This window comes from Thermobia domestica, chromosome 8, assembly GCF_964235325.1.
Source record: "Thermobia domestica chromosome 8, izTheDome1.hap1.1, whole genome shotgun sequence".
NCBI lineage: Eukaryota > Metazoa > Arthropoda > Insecta > Zygentoma > Lepismatidae > Thermobia > Thermobia domestica.
The window spans coordinates 260,986,210-260,999,841 of record NC_137461.1 but is presented as its reverse complement, the minus strand read 5'-3'; positions in this window follow the sequence as shown (position 1 = coordinate 260,999,841).

Genomic DNA, 13,632 nt, shown 5'->3' with positions numbered 1-13,632 from the left:
TTTCTTTAAAAACATGTAAATAAACAAAGTAACAATGGAATATTGTGTTCTAACTTTAAAAACATGTAAATAAACAAAAGTAAGAAGGTAATATTGTGTTCTTTCTTTAAAAACATGTAAATAAACAAAGTAACAATGGAATATTGTGTTCTAACTTTAAAAACATGTAAATAAACAAAAGTAAGAAGGTAATATTTTGTTCTTTCTTTAAAAAACATGTAAATAAACAAAAGTAACAATGAAATATTGTGTTCTCAGTTTAAAAACATCTAAATAAATAAAAGTAACAATATGTTGCTCTGCAAAATTTCATCATTGTATGGAGTCGGGAAATGAGTTAAATTAAGGTTTCAAGATTTAAGAACACAGTTGAATCGTTGTTAGTTTAAAAAAGAAATTAAAAAAGTATGTTAAGATTAGTTTAAAAGGACAAGTTTTGCCGATAGATGTCAATACAGTCTTCTTATCTCTCTAGTGTATTTTTTATCTTTCACGAAAATTCACGATTTTTCTTACAAATTTCAACCTCCAGACTTCAAATTTTTAGAGAGAAAACTTCATAACCTATCGAAGGCAACAATCCGTGCTGATTTTTTATTTTCAATTTTCTTCATTGTTGAAATAGCTTGATTGTTGGAATGGATATTCAAACCTTTAACAATGAAACTATTTCAACAAGAAAGAAAATTCTAAATTAAAAAATCGGCACGGATTGTTGTCTTTGATAGGTTATGAAGTTCCTTCTCTAAAAATTTGAAGTCTGTAGATTGTAATTTGTAAGAGAAATTGTAAATTTTCGTGGAAGGTAAAAAATACACTAGAGAGATACGAAGACTGTAGTGACATCTATCGCCAAAACTTGTCCCTTTAAATCATCCTTAAAGAAAATATGATTGACAGTTTTGAAAAGAGAAGGGAAATCTCTGATCATTGGATGATGCTTTCAGCAGGACTTTCTCCTTTGTTTCTCAGGGCAATTAAATGTTGTCCGTGTGTTTGGACATGGTTCCCGCAGGAGTCCTTCCCCAAGTGGCTCCTTCTTCCCTCTTGAGAGGACACTTCGAGGACTCTCCAACGCCACTTCCTCTCATCCAGCTCACTATTACAAGACGGAAACAAAAGACAATCGACTATGAGATTGACTTAGTCCCCATCTTAAGAGCTTTTACTCTAGTAGTACACTCCGACACAAAGGTATAATTGCTTCAAAAAACTGGTTTTTAAGGTGTTTGGCTTACCAAAACTCCTTTATATATTTACTCTGTTCGCGTGTCTGTCCGGGAGAAAATCTTAAGAGTCTTCATCCCGGCGAAATTAAAATACCGCTAATTTTATAGTAATTATGTGATATCTTCAAATAGATAAAAGATAATGGAACTATGGAACAAGAGCTCCCTAGACAATATTATTTTGCGTGAGGTACCGTTATCACAAGTCACCTAGTAGCTTTCCGTTTTCAGCTGTTTAGAAACGCGAAAATAAATGCCGATATTCAAAATGGCTCGAAATCGAAAGCAGATAAGTGAGTCGTGATAACGGTATCTCATGTAAAATGATATTGTCTAGGGCGCTCTTGTTCCACATTTCGATTATCTTTGATCTATTTGAAGATATCACATAATTACTGTAAAATTAGCGGGATTTTAATTTCGCCGGGATGAAGACTCTCAAGAATTACACCATCAATTTTGACCAGAATGTAGAAGATTAAAATTTAGGAATAGAGTTCGTTTATGGACGTAATCCATCCAGTTGATCTTAAGATACGTACGATCAAAAATTGGTTCCTCATGTACTCCTATGGACATAATTATGTATATAATCCTTGCTAGACAGACTATCCGCAGTGCTGTTGAGATTAGCGGGTTAGTATAATCCTCATAATGAATCTGTCCCTGGAATACAACGTTAAAATGTAACTAAATTACTTTCTACTTGACAAATCTAGTTCAGTCGGTGGCTAATAGATGGCGTTGAAGCGACTCAGGCACTAGAAGGGCTGTTAAGCAAGTGGTTATTTTGCTCGACAAATCTAAAGAGTTAAATATTTTCTATTTTCATATATTCATTCTTCTTAAAGTATATTTCATTTAATTTGAGGCTAAATGCTATACTGAAACCTAGGATTAGTAAAATTTTCCTTGTTTGTTAAGGAGTTTAGTTCACCAAAACACCAAACCAAACTCCATTACGTGGCGTACACTATGACGTTGCTGCTTGTTTTTGTTACACTGAGAAAAATCCATTATCCGGACAACGGTATATTGTAGAAATACACATAATCCATATGTTTTCTACGGAAATCTGTACGAAGCATATATTATCCATATGCTACATATACTTACCACCTTTTTCCCATTTAGATATTGCATCATGCCTCTGCAGGATGTCTGACTTCTAACAGTCTTCCGTATATTACATACGTATACGTATGTTACATACGTCAGCTATATGTTATATACGCACATCCATCTGTGTGCGAGATCCTTTACCGTCTATATACAATTGTTTCTTTCATACGGAAACTACGTATAGATGGAACACTTATACAGAAAGTATTATAAAGCACATTTTCAGTTATACGTTGCTGCAACATGTTATATATAAGGCGTATAGTTTCTAAATCCGCCATCTCCTTCATAAACGGTTTCGAGAAAAACAGAAAAAAACTGATAACTCAGAGATTATGTGAGATAAAATTTTCTTTTTAGAAATACTTTACTGCTTTCTGGACATTCATTATAACTACCAAATGACAAAAATCTCTCTCATTCCATTTCTCGGTTATTGCAGAAAGCAGTTTGGAGATGGCGGATTTTGTACACAACTTTTGGAGATGGAGGACTTTGAAATAAACGTACCTAAGTTATTTTTGGAGTTTATTTGCTTCCAAAGCATTACTATTATACTTTCGGATAACTATTCAGAACAGAACAGTAGATGGAGATAAACTGAATCTAAACAACGATATTAACTTGTTGGGTGACATTATAATGTGCACAAACAAGGAAAAAAATGAAGCTCTAATCATAGTACGTTAGCTACATTTACGGGTCAAGTTCTGAAGTTCCCAGCCCGTTTAGAAATATCGTCTCCTAGCATAATATAAGCTAACTTAACCTCACCTCACTAACCTAATCTAACCTATTGGGACCTAACCTAACCTAACCTGACCTAACCTAACATAGCTTCACATAACAGGATGGGAACTTCGGAATAAATGCCACCTTTACCAACAAGAAAAGGATTGAAAGTGATCTTTACACTGTTGTCAGATATAGATCTCATCAGAATCATGTTCGGAACACTGGCATTCAGCCTAATCCTCATCTACACTTTCTTATGTTGACGCAGTCAGTCTCTTTTCAGCAACAACTTAAATGGCTAAGTTTGAATTAGCACGCCAATTCTCCCCGAAGTGTTTCTTTACGAGTTGAACAACATCTTGCAACTTTTTTTCATTAACGTCGGTCTTCAATTCATAGCATAGCATAGAATAGAATCGAGATGGCGGGTTTACAAACACCGGAGTATATATGTATCTGAGTGGAGATGGCGGCTTTTGAAAAATACCCTGAACTTTAAAGCAGTAATTGAGGGTGGAGGTGGCGACATTTCAAACAACTCTTTTCATCATCATGTAGGGCATGGAAAGGAATACCAGTAAATCTACTTATCTCATTTTTTTTTTTTTGAAAATTGGAGATGGCGGATTTAGAAACTATACGCCTCATATATCGTACATTACAGGATTTACACATGTAACCTACGTTTTTACGTACCCACGTAGCCTGCGTATTCTTTCTCTGTGTACCTGAAAATTGATGCTATACAAGAATCAAGCCATCTATGAAGGTGAAATCGATTCTAAGATATACGAGGTGTGGCAATTAAATAACGAGACCCCACCTCCTGTAGCGCAGGATCGTGGGAGGAGGTAGCTAATGATGTGTTTTGATCTTGAACCTTCATGAGCAGCTACTGTTTGTTTCATGATTCTGAAAACTTTTCTTTGCAAGCTTGCATGAAGAGGACAGTGTTCTGTAGTAGTGCCGGAATCATGGTGAACAGTAAAGTTGAGCAGCGCATTAACATCAAATTTCTGGTGAAATTAAACAAAACACCGACGGAATGTTGTGCAATGTTAAAAGAGGTATATGGTGATAATGCTATGTCACGTGCGCGAGTTTTCGAATGGCACAAACGACTTTCAGAAGGTAGGGAGGACGTTGAAGATGACGAACGACCCGGCCGCCCTTTGAGCTCAAGAACGAATGAAAATGTTCAAAAAATTAATGAACTTGTGCGGAAAGACAGACGTCTGAGCATTCGGATGATCGCAGACATGACGAACATTAACAAAGAGTCAGTAAGACAAATTTTGCATGACAATTTAAACATGACAAAAGTTAGTGCAAAAATTGTTCCGAAAAACCTCTCTCAGGGACAAAAAGACATTCGAAAGACCATTTGCTGTGACGTCATGGAACGACTCAAAGCAAAACCAGACTTGCTAACACGTGTCATCACATGTGATGAAACATGTATTTTCCAGTATGATCCCGAGACTAAGCGTCAATCCATATACTGGAAGACTCCCACATCGTCAAGAATGAAAAAAGCACGAATGAGCAAGTCCAAAGTGAAGGCAATGTTCATCTTTTTTTTTTCGATATCAGGGGTATCATCATGACTGAATGGGAGCCTCAGGGTCAAACAGTGAATCAGGCCTAATACAAAGAAGTCCTAATCAAGCTGAGGGAAAGAATCAGGAAGAAGAGATAGATTTGTGGAAGAACGATGCATGGACACTCCATTAAGACAATGCGCCTGCCCATAATGCCCTTTCTGTGAAGCAGTGTTAAGCAGCCAAGCGCATTCCTGTGCTCGACCATCCTCCGTATTCCACAGACCTGGCTCCGTGTGACTTTTATCTATTCCCAAAAGTGAAAAGTGCATTGAAGGGAACACATTTTTAGTCTGTGGAAGAGGTGAAACGAAAAACGGCAGAGTTGTTGAACAGCGTGACATCTGTTGACCTACAGCATTGCTTTGAACAATGGAAGGCACGTATGCAGCGGTGTATAGATAGGGGAGGGGAGTATATTGAAGGGGATAACAGTCAATTGTAACTTTCTTTGCAATACATCACATTTATGACACTAGTCTCGTTATTTAATTGCCACACCTCGTCAACCTTTTCATAATGACTTTAGTAAGATGACAGTACAGACTATTTATTGTTAATGAGATGTAACATAAAATTATCATCAAGTCTTATAATTTAATGTTTGTTAATTATATCATATTTAGGCGTAATGTCAATCGAAACATGTCATCAATATGAACAAATTAAATTCTGGGTAAAGCTCAAAGTTTTGGATGGAAAATGTATAGAGTGGGGATATTCTTTAATTGTTACTGGAAGCCCTCGTCAAGTCCAAACAAGAAAACAAAGCAAGCAAAATCAACAAAACCCAAACAACATATAAATGAATAACTAATATACAGTGGTGCCCACCCCCCCTCATGTCCATGACGCATCCCCCCACAATTGTCTATCCGTAGGTGTTCTTCCATGAAAAAAAACTTTTCGATTAATTTTTACACCCCCTCAAACATATTTATATAGATTTTTAACCTCCCAAATATTTCAATGACGCACTTTGCGTCATAGCCCCCCCTTGTGAGCACCCCTGTAATATAGGCATATAAAGGAAAACTCTTTTTAATTTTTATTTATTTATTTAGAAGAACAAGACAAATAGATATGGGAATACTGTATTTATAAATTTTCTACATTGCATTTCCATTGCATGATAGTAATACAGTCAAATTTTAAAATTATGTAAAAAATACGGCAATAGGCCTATATTAAAATTACTTAAAATTGATACATTTTAACATATCATTAAGAAATAGTACTATAAAATAAGGAAAACACGAATATACAATAATAATAATAATAATAATAATAATAATAATAATAATAATAATAATAATAGTAATAATAATAATAATAATAATAATAATAATAATAATAATAATAATAATAATAATAATAATAATCTGCTATTACACTATAACATCTACCTTCTTGCCTTTTCAAAGGTTGATGCTCTTCGGAACTCTTGAAGACAGACAACCTTGGCAGTTCTGGACACCACCTTAACACGTATTATATCAATATAATTGAATATCTATAAGCATTTAAAAAAAATAAAAAAAAATGAATGTGATAAAGAAATGTTTAAGGCAGAGAAAACAAAAATAATAATGCAAAATATAACTTATCTATTCTAGAAACAAAGCTCTTCTGAATTGCAGAAGATACAATCGTCCTGGTAATTCAAAACTCTATACATTATGGAAGAGTTATTGGAAAAGAAAATAGGCAAGAATTCACATCGTTGGTGAAAGCACGAAAGACGGAAGCCACTTCTACCATTTTCTTTCTTTCTTTTTTTCTTTTCTTTTTTTTCAGGAAAGCAAAAACAAACTTAGCAGGTTTTTCGTTTGCGTAGTTCAGTGCATATTTAGAAATGTATTTTTGCTTGCATGTGGTCATCCTTACGGTACATAGAGTTAATGTCTTTAGTGTTTTAGGATTTTTTAAAAAAAAAACATTTCTTCGTGTTATAAATTAGGATCAGAAGTGCTATGTGTGGTTTACACCGTTTCCTGTTTTGAAGAAAAGGCATCAGACGTTTATTACGCCCTAGGATGTAGAAATAAGAGTTTCAATGCTTTTTCTTTATTATTATTATTATTATTATTATTATTATTATTATTATTATTATTATTATTATTATTATTATTATTATTATTATTATTATTATTATTATTATTATTATCATCTATGTACAACTCTAAATAGGGTCTAGTCTAATATAGTTAATACATTCAAACAAAGCATCTGCAAAGTGAGTATCACTCTACACCAATGAGTTACAATGTATCTCTGAAACTTAGTAAAACAGTGTTTCCAAATTAAATGAATCGTTGAGTTCGAAAACCGGTCATCTCCATCGAAGCTAATTTGAGAGGAGAGACAAACAAAACTAAATTAGTGAATATGTATCTGAGTGACGAATTCAGAGTTCCGAATAACAAGGGTGACACTCTGACAAAGAGATATTTACTTCTTGTATTTGTCTACTAATATATTGGGAGAAGTAGTAAGTAAAGACAGATCTGGTATCGTGTCAAAGATGTAGATTCCAGTGGGAGCTTTTGAAAAATATCTTTTTAGGTTCAGATTTCTTCACATGTACATCAAGAAACTTCAGTCCAATTCAAGCCTTCCCAATTTCATTATATGACCGCTGTTGGAGAAATCCAAGTTTTTGAAACAGTGATTTGAAATCATTGAAGACATTGACTTCCACCTGATGTACTCACAGAAGCAGTTTTACCCTCACTTATAATTAATTTAGTTTCATTACTGCAACTATCCGCGAGAATACAAAAAAAGATCCATAACATGATTTACTACATAGAAAATTGCACTGTGGGTTAAATCACATGATTTACTACATGGCAAATTGCACTGTGGGCTAAATCACATGATTTACTACATAGAAAATTGCACTGTGGGCTAAATCACATGATTTACTACATAGAAAATTGCACTGTGGGCTAAATCACATGATTTACTACATAGAAAATTGCATTGTGGGCTAAATCACATGATTTACTACATAGAAAATTGCACTGTGGGCTAAATCACATGATTTACTACATAGAAAATTGCACTGTGGGCTAAATCACATGATTTACTACATAGAAAATTGCATTGTGGGCTAAATCACATGATTTACTACATAGAAAATTGCACTGTGGGCTAAATCACTCTCACTTTGTCCGGAATTAAATTCAAAGTATCTTAGGGAGATCTCATAAATTGAAATAGGATTTACTAATGTATTTTTGTCACAAAAATAAAACATTGAAATGGAAACAAACAGAAAACAAAGAGACCTATGAGAGCTTAAGCCTATTTGAGTCGTGGAAATACCTTTTAATATCGCTTACGCCCAGCGATGGACAGACTATTTCTCGGATAAAGTTTGAATTCACTTACGCCTGTTTGAGACATTAAAAAAAATCTTCGAGAAGTTTTATACTGGTAATAACTCAAAATCACCATTTGTGTTTTGACCGGCTACATAAGCAAATGCCTGTGTGTGAGCCTGATTGTCGTGTTGCCTTTCTTACCTCAGTGTATCAAATTTATAATTTTTACTCTATCAAATATACAAACTATAAACAGGACTTCGAAGACATAAAATTAATGTTTGAAGTAATAAATTTTTGTCCTGGTTTGTACCACACATGAAGACAGCGTGAGGGTGAGAAAAGTATGTACACAGAGAAAGACTGTAATTTGGTTACGTACTATAACTTCATACAATACTGGTACTGTATGTGATGAATCATATCCGTTCCAGTTGCGTTGTTAAGTTCAATTACAACATGATGTAGGTACTTGTAGTTTCTGTCTTTACGCTGCCATTCTTAATTAAACACGTAGACGACAAGTGTCACCTGCTATGAGCTACATTTCGAAAGATTATATCTTACATTTGTTTAATTATTTCAGTTTAATTTGTTTCCTCTTTGTTTTAACACATAACTTGCAATCCACAGAGACTGAAACTAAATAAAAACAAAAGGAAATGGATGTTTGGATCCGAGAACGGTTATAAAATGATACGAGCATTATCGAAGATAAAATTGCTTTGATATTTGCTAATTAAGCTTCAAATTCCTCGATAAAATTCGCAACGACAAAAGAGTTTGAACTGAATAATACGAATTTCCTGCTTTCAGTCGACATTTAATTTCTTCTTGGATATGATTCTAGTCTATTAACATTGATTCTAGATATTTGAAAATATCTACTTTGTCGAAAGTATTATTTGATATTTTGATGCATCCATAATTAAATAAAACACGATAATCATGCCTGTTGTGCTGTATAGTTGCGAAACATAGTCGCTTACTTCGAGAGAAGAACGCAGACTGGAAGTATTTTTGAGAATAAAATCCTGAAACGAATATTCGAATTCATGAGGAACAGGAATGGAGAATGACGGAAACTGCATAACGAAGAAAGAACTGTATAGTTGTACCGTTTAGCAAAAAATGTTACGGTCATTAAATCTTGGAAGATCAGATGGGCAGGTCATGTAGTCAGAAGAGAAGAAAGTAGGATCGCTTTCAAAATTTTAATTGGAAAGCCAATCGGAAAATGACTATTAGAAAGACCTAGGCGCAGATGGAAGGGTAATATTAAGATAAATCTCGTAGAAATAGGAATGCAAAGTCTAGAAACTAGATCCAGTTGGCTAAGGACAGAAGTAAGTCAGGGGTGCCCACAGAGGGGGGCTATGACGCAAACTGCGTCATTGAAATATTTGGGGGGGGGGGGGGGGGTTAAAAATCTATATAAATATGTTTGAGGGGGGGTAAAAATTAATCGAAAAGAAGATTTTTTCATGGAAGAACACCTACGGATAGACAATTGGGGGGGTGCGTCATGGACATAAGGGGGGGTGGACACCACTGAGTAAGTGAAGAGCTTTTGTGAATGGGGCACTGAATCTCCGGGTTCTTTAGGTAATAGAGTTAGTTAGTTTGGTTAGTTAGTGTTTGCTAATTAAAAATACAAATTACTTAACAAGTAACAGTGCCGTGTGTATAAATTTGATTTGTGTGGCGTGGTATTGAAACCGAAAGGGGTGGTAATTTTCTATCACTTTGGTTTTAGTAAGAAGAGATTAGAGTAGAGGCGGTAGTTCTTTCTTTTAAAGAAAACCTGTTTTTACTTAAAGTGAGTATAAAAGCTAAACTATCGCCAACAGATATCAGCAGGTATACGTTTTTATTTCCAATGAATTTCGTATGGAGTAACAATATTCAGAATAACTGAATCAAATTCAAGAGATGAATTCAACTTTGTCTTAAGACAAATTGAATCAATAAAATAATTTATTCTTCTGAAGCATGATTCCAACAAAAGAATTCCCTCAACATTGAAAGAAATAAAATATCATAAAAGTAAACCCAAACCGAAATTTGATGGCACGTAAGTCGAGAACCAAAAGCATTTAAACCTAATATTACACAAACTTATACAATATTTCAAAATTTACTACCACTCCAAGTTGGATCCGGATCCAATTAGTTTAGTTGATGCTCCTTTGTTTGCAAATATGTGACTAACTTTTTGTTTCCAAAAATGTTACAAAATCCAAACTCCAAATTTGATGGCTCGTAAGTCGATAATCAAAAGCATGTACACCGTAATATTTGACACGCTTTTGTAGCAACTTAAGGTCAACTACCATGCTTAGTTTCATCCAGTTGGGATGAGTTCGGTTGGATTCGAAATGTCCGTGATCTTTTAGGGAAAATAAATGACAGACGAAAACAAGAACAGTAAAACAACCTTAAGAAAGAAAATAATTAAGAAGCATTTACCGGTACATCTACTATTTGTCTATAAATGTATTTTGGAACTACAAGCGCCAATCACGAATTCTAGCCCTATAAACAGAAACGCTTATTTTTGCATCAATACGGCATATTCAAGAGAAAAAAGACAATTGAAAATATTAAATTGACTTCAATATTTAACATTGTTATATGTCATTTTCCTGTTGTACACAATGCGCTAGCTAATATTATTGACTTTGGAATCGATCTGTTAAGGTTGGTGTAAAGGGACAAATTTTGCCGGTAGATGTCACTACAGTCTTCGTATCTCTCTCTTATGTATTTTTTACCTTTCTCGAAAATTCACGATTTCTCTTACAAATTTCAACCTAGAGACTTTAAATTCTTAGAGAAGGAACTTGATAACCTATCGAAGGCAACAATCCGTGCCGATTTTTTATTTAGAATTTTCTTCATTGTTGAAACAGTTATATTGTTAAAGGTTTGGATATCCATTTCAATAATCAAGCCATTTAAACAATGAAGAAATTTCTAAATAAAAAAAAAAAAATCGGCACGGATTATTGTCTTCGATAGATTATGAAGTTCCTTCTCTAAAAATTTGAAGTCTGTAGGTTGAAATTTGTAAGAGAAATCGTGAATTTTCGTGAAAGGTAAAAAATACGAGAGATACGAAGACTGTAGTGACATCTATCGGCAAAACTTGTCCCTTTAAACAAACCTTAAACAAAATGACAAAGCTTTAAATCTTTTTTTCATTTAAATAGGGTACAAAAGAAATTGATCATTTCCTGTAAACTCTTTCATTGTTCCGCTCAATACAAGCAAAACTAAATATTTTTCAAGGTTAAAAAACGAAATCAACGGAATAGAAGTCATTTGTGGAAATTTCTACCATTACATTTCTTTCACTTGTTTTGTTTGCATGTTGTCTTCTCTGTCCTTCACATGGATGGTTGAACAGAAGTACTCAGTATCTCCGTGAGATCAATAGGTGGCGCTAAAGTCAATGGTATTCTATCGAACCAGTGAATCAAAACTGAAGAGTCATCATAAAAATTAAACTAGTTACATGATATATATTTTTAAATAAAAGAAATATTTACAATTTTTTTTCTTATTCTTTTCAAAAAGCACGGGACACAACTTTCGAGACCATTTCCGATAGTTTTCGATATGTGCAATGTACCAAACGATTTCTCTTTCTCTTTTTCATTAAGGAGTTTATTGGAATACTAACCGAATTTTTTATTATTTATCGTGTCTGTTAGTACCAGGGTTGCTAACCGTCCCGATTCTATAGGGACTGTACCGATTTCTGACATTTGTTCCGCGTCCCGACCGGACACTCGTCGGGACGCATATTGTCCCGATTTATCGATTTTCAAAGTTAATTAATATTTTACTGGGCCATTTTTACAAAGGAATAACTTTTCCTTTTACATGCACAATTTTATGTACATTCATGTCCAAAATTATTCTTGCATGTCTATAAATATGTTGTTGTAGAAATATAATTTTATAACGAATTTGCCCGGTATTTCTTATAGACCCTAATGTTAGCATGTGCATAATCGGCAAAGACATGTATGTGGAAAATTTCATGTCAAAAGAGCAGTAAATAAGAACAATAAAACGAAAATAAGTCTTTCTTGTCCATTTAGTAACATTTTGTTTTATTCATTCTAATTTTCGTATTTATAATTCTTTTCCTATGAAATTTACTACAAATATACATTTCCCTATTATACACATAGTATGAGTATTAAAACTATCCTGCAAAATCATTATCAAATTATATTCTTAGAAGAAGACAGTTATAGATATGCGACAATCATTTTGGACATGAGTGTACCTATAGGATCAATTTAACAAATTTGTTTTATGTTAAATAGATTACAGTTCATACAGGTTTGAATTTGTATGATGATAGCCAAAGAATAAAACATGATTTTAGTAATACTTTTTGTCAGTAATTCCTTAACAATGTTATGCGTTCATTTGTGATAAAAAAAATCTACATAGTTTTTCTATCTAAACTTTGTTTATATTAAATAAATTGCAATTGTTTTGGTTTGAATTTGTTGCATATATTGCTTATATCAAGTGATGAGCAGTGGATGGGAAAATAAAAAAATATATATTAAAATAAGGTGCCGCATTTATTCAGGTTCGTGTTATTGAGCTGATTATTTACATTGTTTTCAATGACTCGTCGTATGTATAGTCGTCTCCGAGAAGGAGGGGGGGGTCTATACCGATTGTCCCGTCCCGATTTTTTCTTAAGAGTCTTCATCCCGGCGAAATTAAAATACCGCTAATTTTACACTAATTATGTGATATCTTCAAATAGATAAAAGATAATGGAACAAGAGCACCCTAGACAATATTATTTTGCGTGAGGTACCGTTATCACAAGTCACCTAGTGTCTTTCCGTTTTCAGCTGTTTAGAAACGCGAAAATAAATGCCGATTTTCAAAATGGCTCGAAATCGAAAGCAGAAAAGTGAGTCGTGATAACGGTTTCTTATGTAAAATAATATTGTCTAGGGCGCTCTTGTTCCACATTTCGATTATCTTTTTTATCTATTTGAAGATATCACACAATTACTGTAAAATTAGCGGTATTTTAATTTCGCCGGGATGAAGACTCTTAAGGAAAGTTGGTAACTTTCGTCAGTACGTCTGAAAGACAAAGAATTGCTTGCCACCAGTCCCATTAACTTACACAAACTGTTGAAAATCACTGTCTTACTTAAATCGATTCAACTCCTTATGAGGAAGAATTGGCTATCACCACGTGTAATGTTGCTTTCTTAGGTAACGTTTGAGAACAATTACCAAAATGTAGAAAATTTACAGGTACAGTAGACTCCCGACTATCTGGCCTAATGTGATGGAAGGGCAGGCTGGATAACAAAAAAAAAAAAAAAAAGTCAGATAGATATAGGCCGGAGTTCTATGAACTCATTTCTTTATGAACATTAAGCATACCCCAAAAACAATTTACGAATACAGTATTGTACGTACTGTACAGTTATAATCAAGAATAGTGGCAAACGTACTGTATTGAAGTTCGTTACACACTGACGAAACAGGGAACAAGGAGCAGAACACAGTTCATTTTTGCACTCTCTTTACCTTCAGTGATGCTAGTTAGAGGGAAATTTC